The sequence below is a fragment of the Camponotus vicinus genome, unplaced genomic scaffold, assembly GCF_025532165.1.
Source record: "Camponotus vicinus isolate PSW18456_S1 unplaced genomic scaffold, iyCamVici1.0 SCAF_3, whole genome shotgun sequence".
In the NCBI taxonomy this organism is placed as follows: Eukaryota; Metazoa; Arthropoda; class Insecta; order Hymenoptera; family Formicidae; genus Camponotus; species Camponotus vicinus.
This window is the reverse complement of record NW_028141967.1, coordinates 21,842,003-21,860,401: the sequence shown is the minus strand read 5'-3', so window position 1 is coordinate 21,860,401 and position 18,399 is coordinate 21,842,003. Positions and strand designations below refer to the sequence as shown.

Here is an 18,399-nt window from a genome sequence, read left to right as displayed (position 1 = left end):
CGTTGTCGCGCGACCGACGTCCACGAGATTATTACTCTCGCGTGAGGACCGTCAGTGACATAATTGAGATATATCGCGTAAGGAATTGGATAAAACGTGAGGCCGAAGCGAGCACACGAATCGCGCGTTTCAATTACGGGGAATCTGCGACGAGATCAAGCGGGTGAAACCGGCCTCGGTAAACCGCGACTCCTAATCAAACACCGAGATCATAGATTCTTGGATTTTTTTCCAGCGCTACAAGAAACCGCTCGATGACTACCGAAACTGTCAATTGTGAAACCTGTGAATATACGCAAGAGAAACGCGAAGAAAGTTTTATTTTTATGTTATTTTTTACGTTAAATTATATATCGCGAATATAAAAATACTTATATTATACCAAATGTGAATAATATGAAGCACCTTAATCTCCTTTGCAAAAATTTAGATTTATATCTCCGCCTCCTCGCGTGAGTAAATTAATATATTTTCTCGAACCCTTGATCGCACACTATTGTGCTGAAAAATTTCGATAACTTGAGACAAGTTAATAACGATCGTGTCTACAAGTTCGATTTATCGTTCGTCGAGTTGTTCGAGTGGGTTTGCGTGGTGCCGAGTACCCATCGCTACGACCGTGTCTCGGATCTTTTAAGCGGCAGGCAAACCACTCACGCGGCGCAGCGGACCGCGAAATCGACGCTCACATATGAACTGGGAACGGGAGAGAGGTTCCCTTCTCTCTTTTCCCTTTTGCCTCCATATACCGACATCGAGACGGAGGAAGAGTAAACGGACCGTGTACAGCCTCTACGCTCGCGGCTTTCCGCGCGCGCGACCTTTTCCCCGTCTTTTAACATCGGATCACGTGTCATCTGACCATTTTTCCATCGAACTTCTCACCCCTGACCTTCTTCGTTCTCTACCGTAACTTCACTGCCATCCATTTCATTTCACAGCCTCCTTCTTCCTATATCACGAGTGTCGTATGTGAGGAATAATTTCGATCCTTTTAAGACTTAACAGTGATATTTTACAAAAGGTAAAGATTAATCTTGACATTTTATGAACTCATAATACATATAAAAGACATAAATCCTCGATATACGTATTTCGCGTAAGAATATCCAGGGTCGTGTTTAATTGATGGTTGCAAATTGCATAGATTGTGCTTCATACATATACATAATATCTTCATACATATCGAAACCATTAAATTAAATTACTCCATGAAGTAAAAAGAAGTATCAACTACTTCGAGAACTTACATAATCATGAATTCTTTCTTTTCTTTCTTTTCTTTTTCGATGTCCCGTGAATAGAAGGCGAATTTGCTTAATTGCTGGCGGATCGTGCTTTATTACGTAAATTAATTTTTCCTCGTATAGAAACGCTTAATTGACGTGAGGCACTGTGCAAGGAGCACGTATCGTCGCGAATTTTCATCAACAGGGTAAAAGAGGAGATTGAAAGTGGAGAAAGAAAGAGAGAAAGAGAGAGAAAATCGGACGATCGCCAGGCACTGCCGCGTTCGTGTCGCCTCCGCAGGGAAGGGTAGCTCGCAAAGGGGTGGATGTCGTGGGGTGGAAGACAAAGAGGGAGAACTTTAATGTATGCCTACCGAGAGAGGCTATAAAAATCAATACTTCAAATTACCAGGCGGTACTTAATTTTCTTGGAGCAACCAACGCGCTACGCCGTCTCTATCCCCTCCTTCCCCCCGCATCCCCCCATCTCACCACCCATCCTCCGCCAATCCTCCGGAAATTCTTCCTCCATCGGACGACGGGACGGATTTCGTTGCATTCACGTGCATTTACCTTCAGTAGGTCCTGCAATTACGCGGTGGGGTACGGAAGTGTTTGTAGATGTTAAAGGAGAAAATCCGCCATTAAAAATGAACGAGGAAGGACGAGCGGCTACGCTTTCATGTACTAATGATTTCGCTACGGATAAAAACAGATCGGAATTATTTATAATCGAGCCGCGCAATCGCGCATTTCTAGATGATTATTGGAGAACCGAGTAATTATAGAGAGAAAAATATAAATCGTGCGCTCGAAAGAAATAACGATAACACAACATATTATATATATATATATATCATCGATATAAATGGAAAATAAAATGACACGAAAAAGATGGGCTTCGTTCTTCTACCACTTATGAAGCAGCTTCTAAATACAATATTTGCTATACTTTAAGCCAAACAAGCGACATAATAATGATAACAATTATCGACATTAATGTTAGATTATTAATAATTAATATCTGGCTTCGACCCGTACTTTTTTTTTAGCACAGAAAGAGTGCGTTAACATGAGGACATGTTAACTCGAACGTAAAAGCAAAGCTTAAAGACAACACAAAGAGCGCAAAGAATGTGCAAAGAACGCTCTAACAGGGTGATTAGGCGCATTAATCTGAAAATAGAAAGGTACTGCCTTAAGGAAAAGGTAATTGTAAAATATATCCACGCAAACAAGTCAAACTATAAAATTAGTTTTATACGCCGAGATCTTTTCATATCCTTGTAAATCTTGACAAAGGTAATTAATTTCCATAATTATTTCTGCAAAGACAAAAATCATATTTCTTCACATTTCCTGAACCATTAAAATATCTAAATTTTCGTTTTTATATAATGCAACATTAACCGTACAAGTTTCAAATTTTCGCGGAATCGAATAATGTTAAAAATATCGAAGAGATGATTAAAAAAAAAACTTATCTTGACCTTGATACAAAAAAGAACTTTCTTTCGGTCATCATTGGGTCAGTTTGGCCTTAAGCGATACATAAAACGTGCAAAACATATACATATTCACACATATACATGTATACATATATATACATACATGCGTACATATATATATATATATATATATATATAAATAGATACTGAAAAACTTTTCAACTATGGAGGTTGAGAGATAACCGAGGAGAAAGAAGGAAAGAAAAAGAAAGGGATGTGATGAAGTATGAGGATCTTGGACGGTGAGGAACGGTGTGGGAAAGAGGTCGGGGGGCGGGGGGAGCAATAAAATCAAGCACCGGGGCTGCAACCCTTCCGCCGGAGTTGAGTCGTAATCTTGCTCACTGCCAGAGGGTCGAGGCTTACGAGATCTCATTTTCTTTTCCACTGGGGTAATTAATTAGCATTACGTTGGTAAATCGCAGGAGCCAACTTTAACACATTTCATATACTGATGTCTAAATAAACAGTTTCATTTGAGGAGAAATTACTTGAAAGTGATACGTGCATGTGTGTGTAATATATGTATAACTTTGAGGGAAATATATAATTATCATATGTTTTTTTTGTGACAAAGTGTTATATTATGTACGTAAATTTTAATATACGCTTCCCTCCAGAGGCTTTGCTTTTCTTTGTTATATTATGGATTAATCGTTAATTAAATTGAATTTTTTTTTGCTTACATACTCAAGCTTAGCAAATATTGCATGAATGTTTCAGAAGCTGCTGAATTCTGCTGAAGCAAATTCATATATCTTCTGTAAATAAATGGAAATTGTGACACGTATATTTGTTTAGAAAAATGACGAGTATTTGCGAGAAATACTATTTATACTAATACTTTGATCATCTGGATATGCATCTTATGTTACATGTGCTTGTAAGCTATCTATGCTAAAGGTCAACAATGCAACGTGATTTCTCTTTACTATTAATCATCATTAGCATTGTGTATAATGCACGACACAATAAAATAATGTATGACACACTGCATGACACAATAAAAAATGTCAAGAAAAAAATCTTATAAGTGTAAAAAGCACCGATAAAATTCCAATAAACGTATTATGCATCAATATATATTGTGATTTGGATTCTTATATTTCCTCTGTGTGTGTGTGTGTGTGTGTGTGTGTGTGTGTGTGTGTGTGTGTGTGTGTGTGCTTATTTCTTTTTGTGTCTTTTTTCATATGTTTAGAGTATAACTCAAGAGTTCATAATTTATAAAATTCATTTTAAATACGATATCTCATATTTAAAGCAAAATTTAAAAAAAATTAATGTAAAATTGATGTCCAGATTTACTGCACTCGTATTCTGAAATTTCCACGTTTCATTCACCTATCTAAAGAGATTTAAAGCGCGTGTGTAATGTAATTCGCTTGTAGATTATTGCACCTGATTAGGGTATAATATTGCTTGATCAAGTACGACTTAAATACATATTCAGTTATGATTCTCAATTCGCGCGCACGTGACGACTCTCCCTCTCGAATGAGAAATCGCATGAAATAGACATAATGCCGATGTACTGACAGGTCGAATGTAGCTAATTAATATTCATTCGGACTAATGAGCATCTCCCCGATTGAAAGACATTGACTTATATAGACATCCACCGGCGACGAGAATTGCACGTGCATGCCACAGTTGCGCGCGCGTGTAGCAGGTTGCATTCGTAGCATGCACGTGAGGACTGCCGAAGGGACGGAGAGGGGAGAAACGTGAATGCACCGCTCGCAGTAAGACACTGTAGAAACCGCGATCCTATGGCCCCGAACTGACCATCGCTACGTTGCGCTGGTCATGGTCGTTTCGACTCATTTCTCTCTTTTTCTCTTGTTCTCTTCGTCGTTCTTTCTTCACCTCTCACTCTGTCTTCTTCTCCATCTCGCTTACTTTCGCCTCCTCCATCTCCCCCTACCGTCGAGCGGATCGCGAGAAGGAGGAAAGAGGGGGTAGACGACCCGAGAAAAGAGGGAAAACGAGAATGAGGTCTGAGAGGGAAAGTTGCCGAGGGTTGGGTGATAAATTGATAGTGGACGTGCGCCATGCACCCTCTCTCTCTCTCTTTCTCTTTCTATCTTCCTCTCTCACTCTCTCTCTTTCTTGCTCTTTCCTTGTCCCTTAGTCCGACCGACAGACCGACAGACCAGCAGACCGAATGACACCCTCACCCTGAAGTGCCAGTCGGTGGCGATAGTGCTGCTGATACTACTTGTAGAGTGGAATTAAATGGTTAATGCGGTCGTAAAGTCACGTAGTCTATAATGGACGAGAAGGCACGGTGGGGTCATTTGCCCAATAACACCAATCAAAAAGAAAATTATAAAGACCTGACGAATATATGTACAAATTTTGTATAAAATTATTCTGCATAATATGCATATATGATAAGAAATATGATGTTAATTTTTAATTGATATTTAAAAAGAATATTTCTATCGTAAATAAATATCATTAAAGTTAATATTTCTCTATCATGATTAGTAACAAAAAAAAACTAAATAAATTATTATGCATATGAAAAAAATATTAAAAAAAATATTAAAAATTTCAAAAGATACAATATTTCTTACAACCGAAGAATCATTGTGCAATTATATCGCTATTAGTTTAGTAAAATATCTTATTAAATTGATAGCCAGAATTAACAATATATAAACTATGAACATAATAAACCTATCCAACAATTTAAAAGGCAGAGGAACTTTACATCATATCGATTCAATTGCAAGCATGCATTGATATTACGATTAACATTATGTTATGAAAATTGATTATTATACCATGCTTCTCCAAACAAACCGAATCCGCGAGTAAAGCAACTTAGTCCAACGGAAGATAAAAACAAACTCTTGTTAAATGCGTGTAAAAGAACTTCGATACATCTATGGGACATAAACGTACAAAAGCAAAATATCGCAGAGCCTGAAGTTACCGTCGCCGCCGCTGCCGTCGGCTCGGTAGCAGACGCGACTTCCGTTTTAATCAGCACGAATCCAAGTTATTAAAATTCCTCCAGAATTTTAGCGGATGAATGAGCTCGATGGCCACCGACCGACTCGACTTGGCTTTGAAAGAAAAAGAAGTTCATTCATTCCAATAGAACGAAAGATATAGCATTCGGCCGCGTTCGTCGACGCTCGGTCTCCTCAGAATATCGGCAAACTGAAAACGTTAATTTATTCAATAGCAAAAGGGCATGAAAACACGAGTGCGCCGTAAGAGATGAGCCCGACGGTGAAGAAGAGAAGTGGAGGAGCGCGCGAAGGATACCGCGGATACAGAAAGGGAGGATTGAACGCGAGAAGGACGAGAGATCGAGGAAAGGGTGGAAAGGGGCGATGCGGAGTCAAACGAAAGCCTGCGGCAATTTTTCCAACGCGGCGCTCGAGCTCTCGAGTTTCTCGTGACTTCTTTTTTTTTTCTCTCCAATTTTTCTAATTAATTATCGGTATTGATTGGTTCCCGATTTGACTTCGTAGCCTTTGGCGGCGAGATGGAAATGACCGCAGAAATAACCGCAAGGAGCTGGGGTAGCCGAACGAATTAACTGTCCGCGATTTACCCCGAGTTCTGATTGAAGAACTATCTTTAAATTATAAATCGACGATTTTCAATGCTCGTCCTTGTGTGTATTGTCCCAAGATTATCGTAAAGGACACATCTTTTCTGAAGAGAGGAGACAAAAAGAAGACGAGTCAATCTTAATTTAATCGTCGATTAAAACTTGTAAATAAGCCGATATTCGTAAAATAAAAAATTTCAAATGTAATTATGATAGCAACAGTAATTTACACATTTTACATATCGGTAAAACTTTTCACCTCATTTAAATACTATTTTCAATATATTTTAATGTATTTTCTTATGCGATTGTCTGATTTACACGCTATTATGCAAGTTATTATAGCAGAAATTTGAGGGTACTTTGTGTATAATACGGATTATATATTATTAGAACAAAACTACGGATATATGTGATGCGTGCCTCGGCGCAATTATTTAAACGGATATAATTTTGAAAAATACAACTTAGCCCGTAACTTCAAACTTTCGTGTCAGAATGACGTTGAGAGCACCATGTAATGTAAATTTATCGCTGGCGCAACCAACGATTAACCATTCACGATTTTGTTCTTCGGATCAAGCCATCACGCGCAATCGGGTGGAAGTTTCTGGGAGCATAGTCGGTTATACATTGTAATATAGTGAAAGTTCTCTTGTAAACGTGGTCAGTATACTGTACAGCCAAAGATTAATTGCCTGCGAAACTTTTAACCGCGAGACGGTGCGAAGATAATGCAAAGTGACGCTGCAGGGAAATATGCAAAAATTGGAAAAACAATACTCGCTGCGGTCATTGCCTGTCTCGATACTCCGACGCCCTCGTCCCTCGAATCGAATAGCGAATTTCCTAATACAATGCATCGTCAACAGTGGAACAGTCGGTAGAATTACGATTAACATTTCACGACTTCTCGCTAGCAGATTCATCTCGAGTGAAACTTTCGCGAAAACGTGTAGTCGTGAGACGGTAGATCGATTAAAACAATGCCGGAGGAGCGAAATAATGCAAATTCGTCGTATCCGTAGAACGCACGATTAAGCATTCGCGATTCTTTTTCGTCGGATCTACCCCGCAGTTGCAAGCGGCTGCTGGAATTTTCTCGGAGGATGGTTAGCACGCTATAAGACGTTAAATCGATTGCCTTCGAGGCGCGAGGAGGGAAAGAGAGCGGCAGATACTGGAGCGCAGTACGCGGAATTAAGAAAATAAATGCATCGGACGCAAGACTCGAGCAAGAAAGTGCAACAGCGAAAATGTTGCTTTTCTAACTAGGTGACAGTCGCATCACGCTTCCAGTAGAAAGAAATTACTATTGTAAAAAAATCATTTTTTTTTTTTAATTAAAAGCACCTTATAAGCGTTTTTCATGATCGAGCTTTTGTATGTAAAAATAAAAAAGTAAAATAAAATTGTTGCAAGAAACGGATCTTTGATTTTTTGTTTTAGAAAAAGAGAGAGAGAGAGAGAGAGAGTTATATAATTCAAAATAATACTTATAAGACTTTTTCCTTTAATTACGGTTTTCCTTTAATTACGGTTTTTAAAAAATCAACTTTTAGCTTTTTTACTTTTTTCTACGGCAGGTACTATGATCCATAAAATATATCAATTGCCATTGAGGTAATGATTAAAATTACATGCGCATAATTAAAGCGACAAAACGACGTTATCAGGACATTAATTATCCCAGGGAATAATTCATCTAACTAGTCGATGAGGGCAAATCGCACAAAAAATTCAGCGTCTGTTTCTTTTGGAGGCTCGCCCCGCCGCAACGACGGAAGTTTCCTGGAAGGTGGTCAGTGTGCTGTAAGGCGGAGGATTGATTGCCTTCGAGGTTTCACGATGAAGTGGCACAGTGTGAGAGACGGAACGAGACGGAAAGACGGAGGAAGGGAGAAGAAGGAAACGAGGAGAGACCAAAGAGAGACCGAAAGAGCAAGTAAGGGAGACCCGAGTAGAGTCGAAGTGGCGATGGGGTGAGTCAAGGGTGAACCGTAGGGCTGAGAATGCGACCAAGGTACGCGCGGGGAAGGACAGAGAAGGCGAGCAGGGAGGAGGGGGAGGGGGAGAGAGAAGCGAAGGAGGATGACTTGTGGTTGTGTGTCGCAAGATAGGGTTCGCTATATACCGCGCGTTCTGTCCCGCGTCCGTCGGTCCGTTCGTTTCTCGTCCGCTCCGGCTTCTAACCACTTCACCCGCTTCATCCTCTTCCTTTAAGGTCCGTGTCCGAGGGGGAGGATGGACGAGGTGGTTGCGCGAGGGTGGCGCGCGCGAAGGGTTCCGGGAGATGTTCTTGCGCTCGCTAGTAGCTTAGACTCTCGCGTGTATCATCGACTCGGTGAAATTGTGTGTGAACCCACACGCGCATTGTGTGAGTGAATATCATACGTGTGCGCGCGCGGGCCAAGATACGGACGAACATACGCCGTAGGGTGGCTTGCCGTGTCGCGTGCGTGTGTACGTGTGTACGTGTGTATGTGCGTGCACAGGGCTCCGAGACTCAGCTAAGGAGTTAGAAACCACCACCGTTCGTGTATGTATACATGTATATATATATATGTGTGTGTGTGTGTGTTTGCGCGCGCGCTCACTCGCCTGACCATTTATTTCGAACAAGAACATTAGCGCCGGGCTGATCTATCAGGTGGCGCGACTACTTAGACACTGGTGTGTTAATTCGGTAACTTGCCGGAGATCGTATTTATATTCTATTTATAACCAACCGAGACGCTTACGTATGTAGTATTTTTTAGAAATATATATTGAAGAAAATGTCTATGTACGAGACTTTTCTAAGCGTAGGACATTGCAAAAGATGTATATTGACAAAGCTAAGAAATAGCAGATTCCAAACTTAGCATAACTTACAATTAGATAAAGATCTCTAAAATCATAGTTAAGTTAATTAAACACTTAAATGGTTTAAAGTTATAATATTAAACGCATTTTGTAGAACTGAAGATAGAATTTGCAAATATGATAAAAAATAAGTTGAAATACTTGTATCTATTTTTAAATACAACCTTTTTTCCCTGCTACATATTTTAGAAACTATTTTTAGACGAATAAAAAGAATAACGTATAATTGATGTAAACGTTAAACGCATTTTAAAAGAGGCTTTATTTATGAGCGAAAAATTACGAGAGTGCGCGGTAAAAGACGCACAATAATCTGTTATGCGAGAATGAGAAAGCATTAATCTTACAAATCCTGAATCAATTTGCATGTCGCATATCAAGATTTTTCATCGCAGCCGCCATCGTAAGAAACTCTTCGACCCTTTTTTTTTCACAAAACGAGTAAATCCGCAATAACCGCCGCTGCCATGATTCTATCTACGAGGCGATAACTCGAGCAATCCACGACGGCGAAGACCTCTTCCTTTCGCAGGAAACCGAACGCCCGCCGCGGAAAAGTAGCAGTTCCTCGAGAGGCGGAAAAAGAACACGTCCGCCGCAACAGCCGTCGCGAGCGATCGATACGATGGATCGACACCATTCGCGGCCGATTCGCGCCGGCGGCAGCGCGCGCGAATACGCTTTACAAGATGACACCCGTTAAATGCCGGAGCTCCCCGATGCGGAGACTATCGGACGAGGCATGTAAGGAACTCGAATACACACAAACACGCGGGACGCGGGCCATGAGTCGGTGTGGCTGCACGCATACCATCCTGCGCGAAATCTCACGACAAATACACACATGTGTGGAGGAGCACAATAATTACTATAGGTAGTGGAGGACGAGGCGGGTGCACCATCCGCAAGGGGAGGAGGGGGTGGAGGGAGGGAGGAGAACGGGGGATGACTTGGCCGGCAATCGATATATACACACACGCAACCGAGTTACGTTGTCGTTACACCCACACGCAAAACACACGTATAAACACGCGATTCCAGAGATACACACACACACACACTTGCGTTTTCGGCTCATTAATTTCACGCACAACCCGTTCCTATCGCGCAACATTTTAATTTCGGTGAGTATGCCAATGAACAATCCCCGAAAAAATCGAAAAGGAGTGGGGACAGATTTACGACATTCATTTACATGTGACCTAATTCGTCCGGATGTAATCAATGGTCAGGACATACGAATCAGATTGGAACTCCGATTTGGTTAACTACACACGAAACGGTAATAACTCCCCCTCGTAGACTAAATTTAATGTACAAGGGAACCCGTATTGATCACGGAGGTCGAAAGTCAACGATCGTGTCCATTTTAAATATGCGTCACCCTGCAGCGCTTGGCAATGAGGTCGCATTGCGCTGCGCGGACGTCTATATAATGTGATCCGATGTCAAAGATTGTCGCTATTGTAATGCTTAATTGGATTTATCGCGCTTGACAATTTCCAAGTTTTCGCATAACACATTTCTCTGTATAATATTCAATAAAAAACTTTTTCAAAGTAACGATACTCTAGACACATTCTAAAATTGCCGATATTAATTTTAATAGTTTTCTAAAGAAAGATTAGCGCACACGTGTGTGCGTGTAAAATTTATTAAAGGATTTGTCACGAAAATTGAGAATAGATCCTTAAATAATTCATATAATAATTATGTTCATGTTTTTTGCGACATAAATAAATTTTAAAATATCGATTAATGAAGTCATTAGTCGATTTTTATCAACGATACATAACGCATAAATAGCTTTGTTTCATAAATTTACTCCGAATGATAATAGGACACTATATGATTCCACATGGCACCGCTAAGTTGGCAAGGGTTAATTACAGACTCAAACTATCTCGGCACATACATTCGCGCCTCGAAGTTCAGACAAGTTTCAGCGATATGTATCCAACGCCACTACTTTCACAAGTAACAAAAATTATTTCCATTTATTGCGGTGCGAACTTATAAATCTCTCTTATAGTCTCTCTTATTATTTTATACAATCTATATATAAAAATATACCCGAAGAACGTAGCGGATAATAAGGACAAATATGACGCTGCTCTACTTGCGGCCAGACACACACACAAAGTTGGCAAGTATAAAAATATTCAAATATTCAGATGAGAAGAAAACAATGATAAATTAAAATTAAATAGCAAAAAGTAGTTTTTCAATATATATGTTGTGATTATATGTATCACAAATTTAAAAAATTCTATTTATCGAATACATGAAAATTCATATTCAGAGACTGAGTTACTATTCACTCGCAACAAAAGAGATTTTTGGCAATATTTAAAATTCACCGAAAAACGATCCCTCCCGACGAAATAATTTCCTCGAACCATTTCTTCTCCAAACCCACGTATGAAAATGCCCAAATTTCCAAGGAGAAAAACCTTCATCTCCGCAATGCAATCAATATTAAAAATCTAAAATGTCTCGCGTATGTGGCGAGCCGGCCGCGTGTAGGGGTCGCAGTTCGTTGGCGGGAGTCGGCTGAACCCCACGTTGCCAGTTGGAAGGAGAGGACGGTGGAGAACGGGCAGGCTTGGCGAGGGGATGCCAGGGGATGGCCAAGAGTGAGCGGCGGCGGCGGTGGCGGCGGTAGAAGTGGTGGTAGTGGTAGTGGTGGTGGCACGAAGAGGTGGAGGTTCTCATTAAGCAGCCCGGGCACCGCGCGTCGGGGGTTCAAATAAGAAGAAGAAGCGCCGTTGGAAGAAGAAGGGAGAAAAGGAGAAGAAACCAGTAAGACTAAGACACAAGGGTGGAAGGGGGGGAGGAGGATGGCGAGCGAGCAAACGAGCGCGAGCGTGAGCGCGAAGAGGAAGCGTCGAGGGATACAGAGGGTGGAAGAAGGGTGAAAAGAGGGAACGCAAGGGAGATAGAGTGCCAAGGGGGTTGGGGAATTATCAGGGCTCGCGTTCTCCTCGCGCGCGTGAGGGGGTGCCGTGGGGGGGTACCGGGGAGGCAATATGGCCGCTACTGATGAGTGATGCTCGTAACCCTTACTGCCATCCATCCCCGACAGATCCGTCAGTCAGTCGGATCTCTTAACGCACTTCGGAATTATGCCTGCCACGACCCTTCTTTATCTTCATTGCCGGCATTGTCCTGCCGGGAAAAGCGCGACGTCTTTAGCCCGCTGCGTTGTACGGACTCGTACATTGTCTTCTTAATTAGAGGAAAAGTTTCCACTGATCGGGACCATCTTACTTTGAGTTCTTTTCTTAGAAGTCGCTCGCGAGTTGCACAGAACCTGCCGCGTTTTTATTAATTATTCCTAAGAGAGCTTTGTCGACGACAGAGGGATTACACGAATAAACGAACTAATCGAAAATTATTTCAACTGTATGCAAAATTAATGATGTATAATTTAGTTATGATATATAATTTCATTACATATTTTTGATAGTTATTTATTTAGCATCTTATATATTAATTTTAAATACATCTTTATATCACATATATAAAAAAAAAAAAATTTGAATCAAAGCCATATTTTCTATTAATATTTACTAATTTTCCAGATAATGCATAGTTCTTGCTCACACGTAAATTTACTCATGAAACAGTCCATCGTCTATCTGAAGATGTTAGCTTTTATACTCTAATATCAATATTTAAATTCAAAGAGGGAAAAGTTTGTTTCATAACGAGGAGGAATGGTTAACTCTTAATTCTCCCTTGCAATATGCTCTGCCTTTAAATAAGAAACCTAATAAATATTATAAAAAATCATAAATTGCATTGATGATAATTACATATAATTTCCGTATCTTCCAATTATAACATTCCATAAAAATTTCTGGAAATTGCTATAGATTCAGAAATTTAAACCCGAAATTTGCTTTTGATATCAACGCTATATCGAATACAGGAATATATATGAGCAATCCTGAACACGCTCTCCGAAAGACGATTTCTTTACGCGATCGCCGTAATCCGCACCACTTTTTGCCGCAATACGCAAACAGTGAATCAAAATGCGATATCGATGTCGATGTTATAAGCACAGAGCATCTTTATGTCCGTAAAGCGATCGAAACTTAGTTATATTCGAGGAATGATGGAAATTCGCGATTAATATCCGCGACAAAATTTATTTATAAAATGTAATGTACGCTTTTATTATGTATTACAATATTATATAAGTTCAATTATTTTATAAATATTTCCAAGCAAGACAGCATTTACTTGACGTTTTTGTAATTTTAATTTTTGTTATTTCATATGATTCGTTTAATAAATACAATGTTATATAATGTTGATTTAGTGAGGCGTGCGATCGATTACGAGGAAGCATGTTAGATAAAAAAATTGAACAACTAAAAATTATCATATTCAAAGAGTTACATTCTATACATTCTTCGCGCGAGACAAATCGCTCGCCACCCTAACTACCGAAAACCGACTAGGACCACGACGTATAGAGTATGCACGAGGTCCACCGACGAAAGGTATTAAGAAGGTACAGGCAACCCTAACCTAACTGCAGCAGCCCTTGGACCGATCGTCATCCTCGTTGTTCCCTCTTCCTCTTCACCTTTCTCTTTCTCTCTCTGTTTCTCTCTTCCTCTTACTCTCATTTCGTATCCCGTGGTCGTCTTACTCCGTGGGCCAAAGTTAAGGGTAGTCTCTCTCTTTGTCTCTCCCTCCCCCCAATCTCCGCGATCCCCGCGTCGTACGCGTGATACACGGACGAAGGACATGCGTGTGCGTGAAACCTCGCAAGACGGACAACGGGGTTGTTGGGCGGATGGCGTCGTTGGGGGATGAGGACGCGAAGGAGACGACGGATGGAGAGTCGAGGGGGGGTGAGGAGTGCCAACGGAGGGGAATGCAAATTAGAAACGCTTGGGCAGAAAACGGGAGGAGGAGGAGGAGCAGTAGAAGGAAGAGGAGGATGAGGGCGGTCGGGGGTGGCGTGGGAGGACAGAGGGGTATATAAGAGGTGGTGACTGAGGGTGGTGGCCAAGGAACTTCACTTATGTAAACCGGTGAGATGGTGTGCGCCGGCCGCTCCGCGCACACAATGTACACATGAAATTCGTAGAAAGTGAAAAATCGTGGGATGTCAATTATAAAAATTAATACTTTGTATAATAATCAAGAAAATGCTCGATTCAATAAAAAAAAACATTTCACATTATATGTTAAAATTATGTAAAAATAAAACGATGGAAACCCATCTTTTTTAAAAGAAAAAATTAGAGGAAAAAATTGATACTAAATATAAATATGTTTTTCTCTTTCTCTCTATTTTAGAATTGATCAAAAGTATCTCTATTGAAATATTATAGTAATTTAGAATTTCCCATGTATAATTTCTAAATGCCTACATATACATATAATATCACATAAATTCGCAATAGTGTCCGCGAATATAGATCAAATGCAAATGCGTAATCTATACATTCAACAATTTTACGACCGCGATTCTAAGTTTAGACAGGTTAAATAAGCTTTTCGAGTTCACGTTCTTTAGCCCTATGACATTGATTAAAGTGTATAGAGTCCTATACATATAATAATATACGATTCACGTATCTCTCGGTGCGCTTGATCTACTTATAATTAATGCTTATGCGGTATCAGTGAAAATATTGATGATTTATTTAATTTTTCCTATAAATTATTCAAATTATGCGGAAATCATGTAATCGTGAATCCAAAATCTATTTTCAAATTCTTAGCACGGTATCATGTGATAAATGTTATCATGATCGTTCTTTTTAGAAATTGCAACAGGTGGCGACATGTATTCTCAGCTCTCAAACAATCTTATAACGCGTTGCACTCTATTAATATTATCTAATATTATTGTATGTATATCTACGTGAATATATCTATAATTTATTATTCATAGAATCTTTGAAATATAAATACACTGAAACAAGATCTACAAGATCGCTTGTCGACTTCGATCAAATTTAAACCCGCTATGCGATAAGAATGAATATTATAAAGTACTTAAAGTCGCCACTGAGTTGTCTTATCTAGAGTTTAGATCGTAAGCAGATTTCAAGGCTAACCTGTCGACGTACTTTGAATCTGCTTTACTCTATGAAAGAAAAGTCTCTTTAAATATATTAAGTATAAATATCAACACATTTATGTTCGACGAGATTGCCCGATCATTTGCGTCTCGTCGTTAATCGTGTGCTCTTTGCTGCGCTCGACAATGATTCACGAAAGTCTCCTTAAAGTCGAAGGTCTCAAATCAAAACTTGCACGACCAATGTAATATGTGACCAAGATTTTGCTATACAGCAAAGAATCGAATTTTTCTATTAAAAAATCTCTTTGTGCGTGATATCGAAGCGTAATTAAAAAATGAAAATTTTCTTTGACACTAATTGCATTTAATAAATTCGAAAAGATTACTTGAAGATAATCTTCGAATATCAACATATAAGCACAAAATGCAAACTTAAATTGCAAGAACGAACAAGTTAAAAAGCAATAAAAAAACTTGATAAATTTTACAATTCATTTAAATAAATTACACTAACTTAAGTAACTCATCGTCAACTGCAATAGTCGCTAATTTATATCAATGTCTTATCTCGTGACAAAAAAACGCGAGCGTTCGGAAACTTCTTCGTCGTCGCTAAGAAACAAAGCGTTCATCGCGATCGAAATTAATCTCGTATCGATTATGCGAGTTGGCGCGCGAGAGACGACGATATACACGCGAATATACACGCGCCGCGGCCCCACGTGTTCCCCAAGGCAAGCACGCTCGCGAACACACACGAAACAGGGGGGAGAATAGAAAGGGAAAGAGAGACGAGACTTGCGTGTCGCTTAAACTAGGAGGGCGGGAGGAAGGAAGAGGGATAGGGAAGGACCGGTCTGCAAGAAGATTCTTCCAGCTGGGGGGTAGTAAAGGTTCGTGTGCAGGGTAGATCGGGGTGGTCGGGTCGGCGAAGGAGAGCCACAGGAGGACGGTGGTGGCTGGAGGTGAAGAAGGTGGAGGAGGGCGACGGGCCGTGAGCGAGAGGGGGAGGCAGGGGGGAGGAGAAGGACGGGGGACGGGGGGAGAGCGAGGGGACCGGCGAGAACTGGAAGAGGGTGGTGGAGGGTGGTTTAAGCAGTGGTGGGAGTGGGCCGAGCTAAGACGCGTAATGACGCCCTGAATCAATATGTGAGGCACTGAGATATGCATACGAACTAAGACAACCGCACACCAACCAGCGCCACGGCTCCTCTGCCCGGCGTCGCGGCGCGGCGTGGCGCGGAGCAGAGAGGAGAGGAGAGGAGAGGAGAGGAGAGGAGAGGAGAGAAGAGGAGAGGAGAGGAGAGGAGAGGAGAGGAAAGGAGAGGAGAGGAGCGGCGCGGAGCGGAGCGGCGTCAGCGCCGCGGCGCGCAAAAGGTGGGGAGAAATTAAAGACGAAGCAGGCACAAAAATAACGACCCACCGGCCGTGCACCCCCTTTTCCTTCACGGAGCCACCCCGCGCGCACCACCGCCCACCCCCTCGCCTCGCCTCGCCGACACCCCGCGTCTCTCTCTCGCGCCACTCCCGACCGCTATCCTCTCGTTTCGTTCCCCGTCCCCCTTCTTTCCATCTTTTAAGCTCATTCTTCCTTTCTCTTGTAAATTCGCCATCCTCCTTCCTCGTTTCCACCCTCGAAAGACGTGACTGCGACGACGGAGATGAGACGCGGCGGAGTCGGGACGACGGCGGTCTTCGAGATGCAAAAGATAGTGGCCGACGCGGCAAAGAACGCGATCGGTTTAGCGGATCGTCTCGATTGACACCGTGTCCAAGTGTTAGCGGATAGACGGAGGATTTCGCCGCGATCCAGTCCGCATCGATTAATCCACGTTACACCGCGAATCCTATCGCGTGGCAAATAGGAATATAAATTCTATTACCGTAAAAGCGCGTACGGAAACACATAAATAACAGAGTCGCAATTCCATATGGACCGATTAGCTATGAATTCTAGCAAGAAATTCTTTTATTTATTTTTATAATTACCGCAAAGAATAATAGAGAGACTCGCGCGATAAAATTTAATAAAATGTATTGTATGATTCTATTATGCATTATAATGTTACATAGGGTCAATTAATAATATATCCGTTATTTTAATAATGCATTTGATATGATGTGATAAATATAACCGAATATAATGCTGCATAGTTTTGATCTAGTGAATTATGCGATCGATTACGAGAAAAGATATTAGATAAAAAAAATAAAGATTATCTAGACGATTTATTGTTAGACACATATCCATATATACGATTAAGAAAATAAAAGTGATATAATATCAATAAGAACATATATTATAATTTTACGTAAATCCATTATATTAATAAGAAAAAAACAAATATTTATATTTATATCTATTTATTTCTATCAAATTAACATCAATTACTTATTAAAAATAAACAAAATAGAAAATTCTTAATGAAAACTTCTCTTTTTCCTGTGTATCATGTGTTTTTTCAATTTAATATTATTGTAAAATTACATAATACTTGATGTATATCATCATATTGGTCACATAAATATGAAAAATTAAAGTGTCATATTAAACTATAAAGAATTAATACGAATAATATTTCAATAGATATGAAAATTGTCCAGAATATACATGAAAATTATATTTTCTTAATATTTTAATAACTAGAAACATTTCATATAGCAATTTATATTTTGTGTAAAAATTATGCATTTTTAAAAGAAACAATAATTTGCACATTAAAGCTATTTCCATATATTCAGATTGATGAATAAAATAAAATTAAATAATTTGCATTTAGATTTTGGACTTTATATGTACGTAAAAAATAAAAAATGAATAGAATTTGCAAAATTTCCTCATAATATAAGAATATATTACCTCATTGATACTATGAATTTAAATATTACAAAATCTCTCTCAATATTAGAGTTCACAAGCAAATTTATTGCTTCAAATTTTGATTATTATAGATTATTTACAACATCGGTGATGCCATCTAGCGTAGAAATAAATTATCGACTGTACAACGCTAGAAATATTTCTCCTATGATATTATCTAAAGAGTACTTCGACTTTTAGAAGGAAAAAATATGGTGACATATAATTATAATATACATAAATTAATTTTGAACATATATAGAATTATGTACAAAATTATAACAAATATTTTTAAAATAATCCAAAAA

At 39.8% G+C, this 18,399-nt stretch overlaps 1 protein-coding gene across 1 annotated transcript in view; it reads right to left on the bottom strand.

Moving 5' to 3' along the window:
• Positions 1-18,399, bottom strand: part of Lov (BTB/POZ domain-containing jim lovell protein) — a 135,412-nt gene that overhangs the window by 116,019 nt on the left and 994 nt on the right. The window lies entirely within an intron of this gene.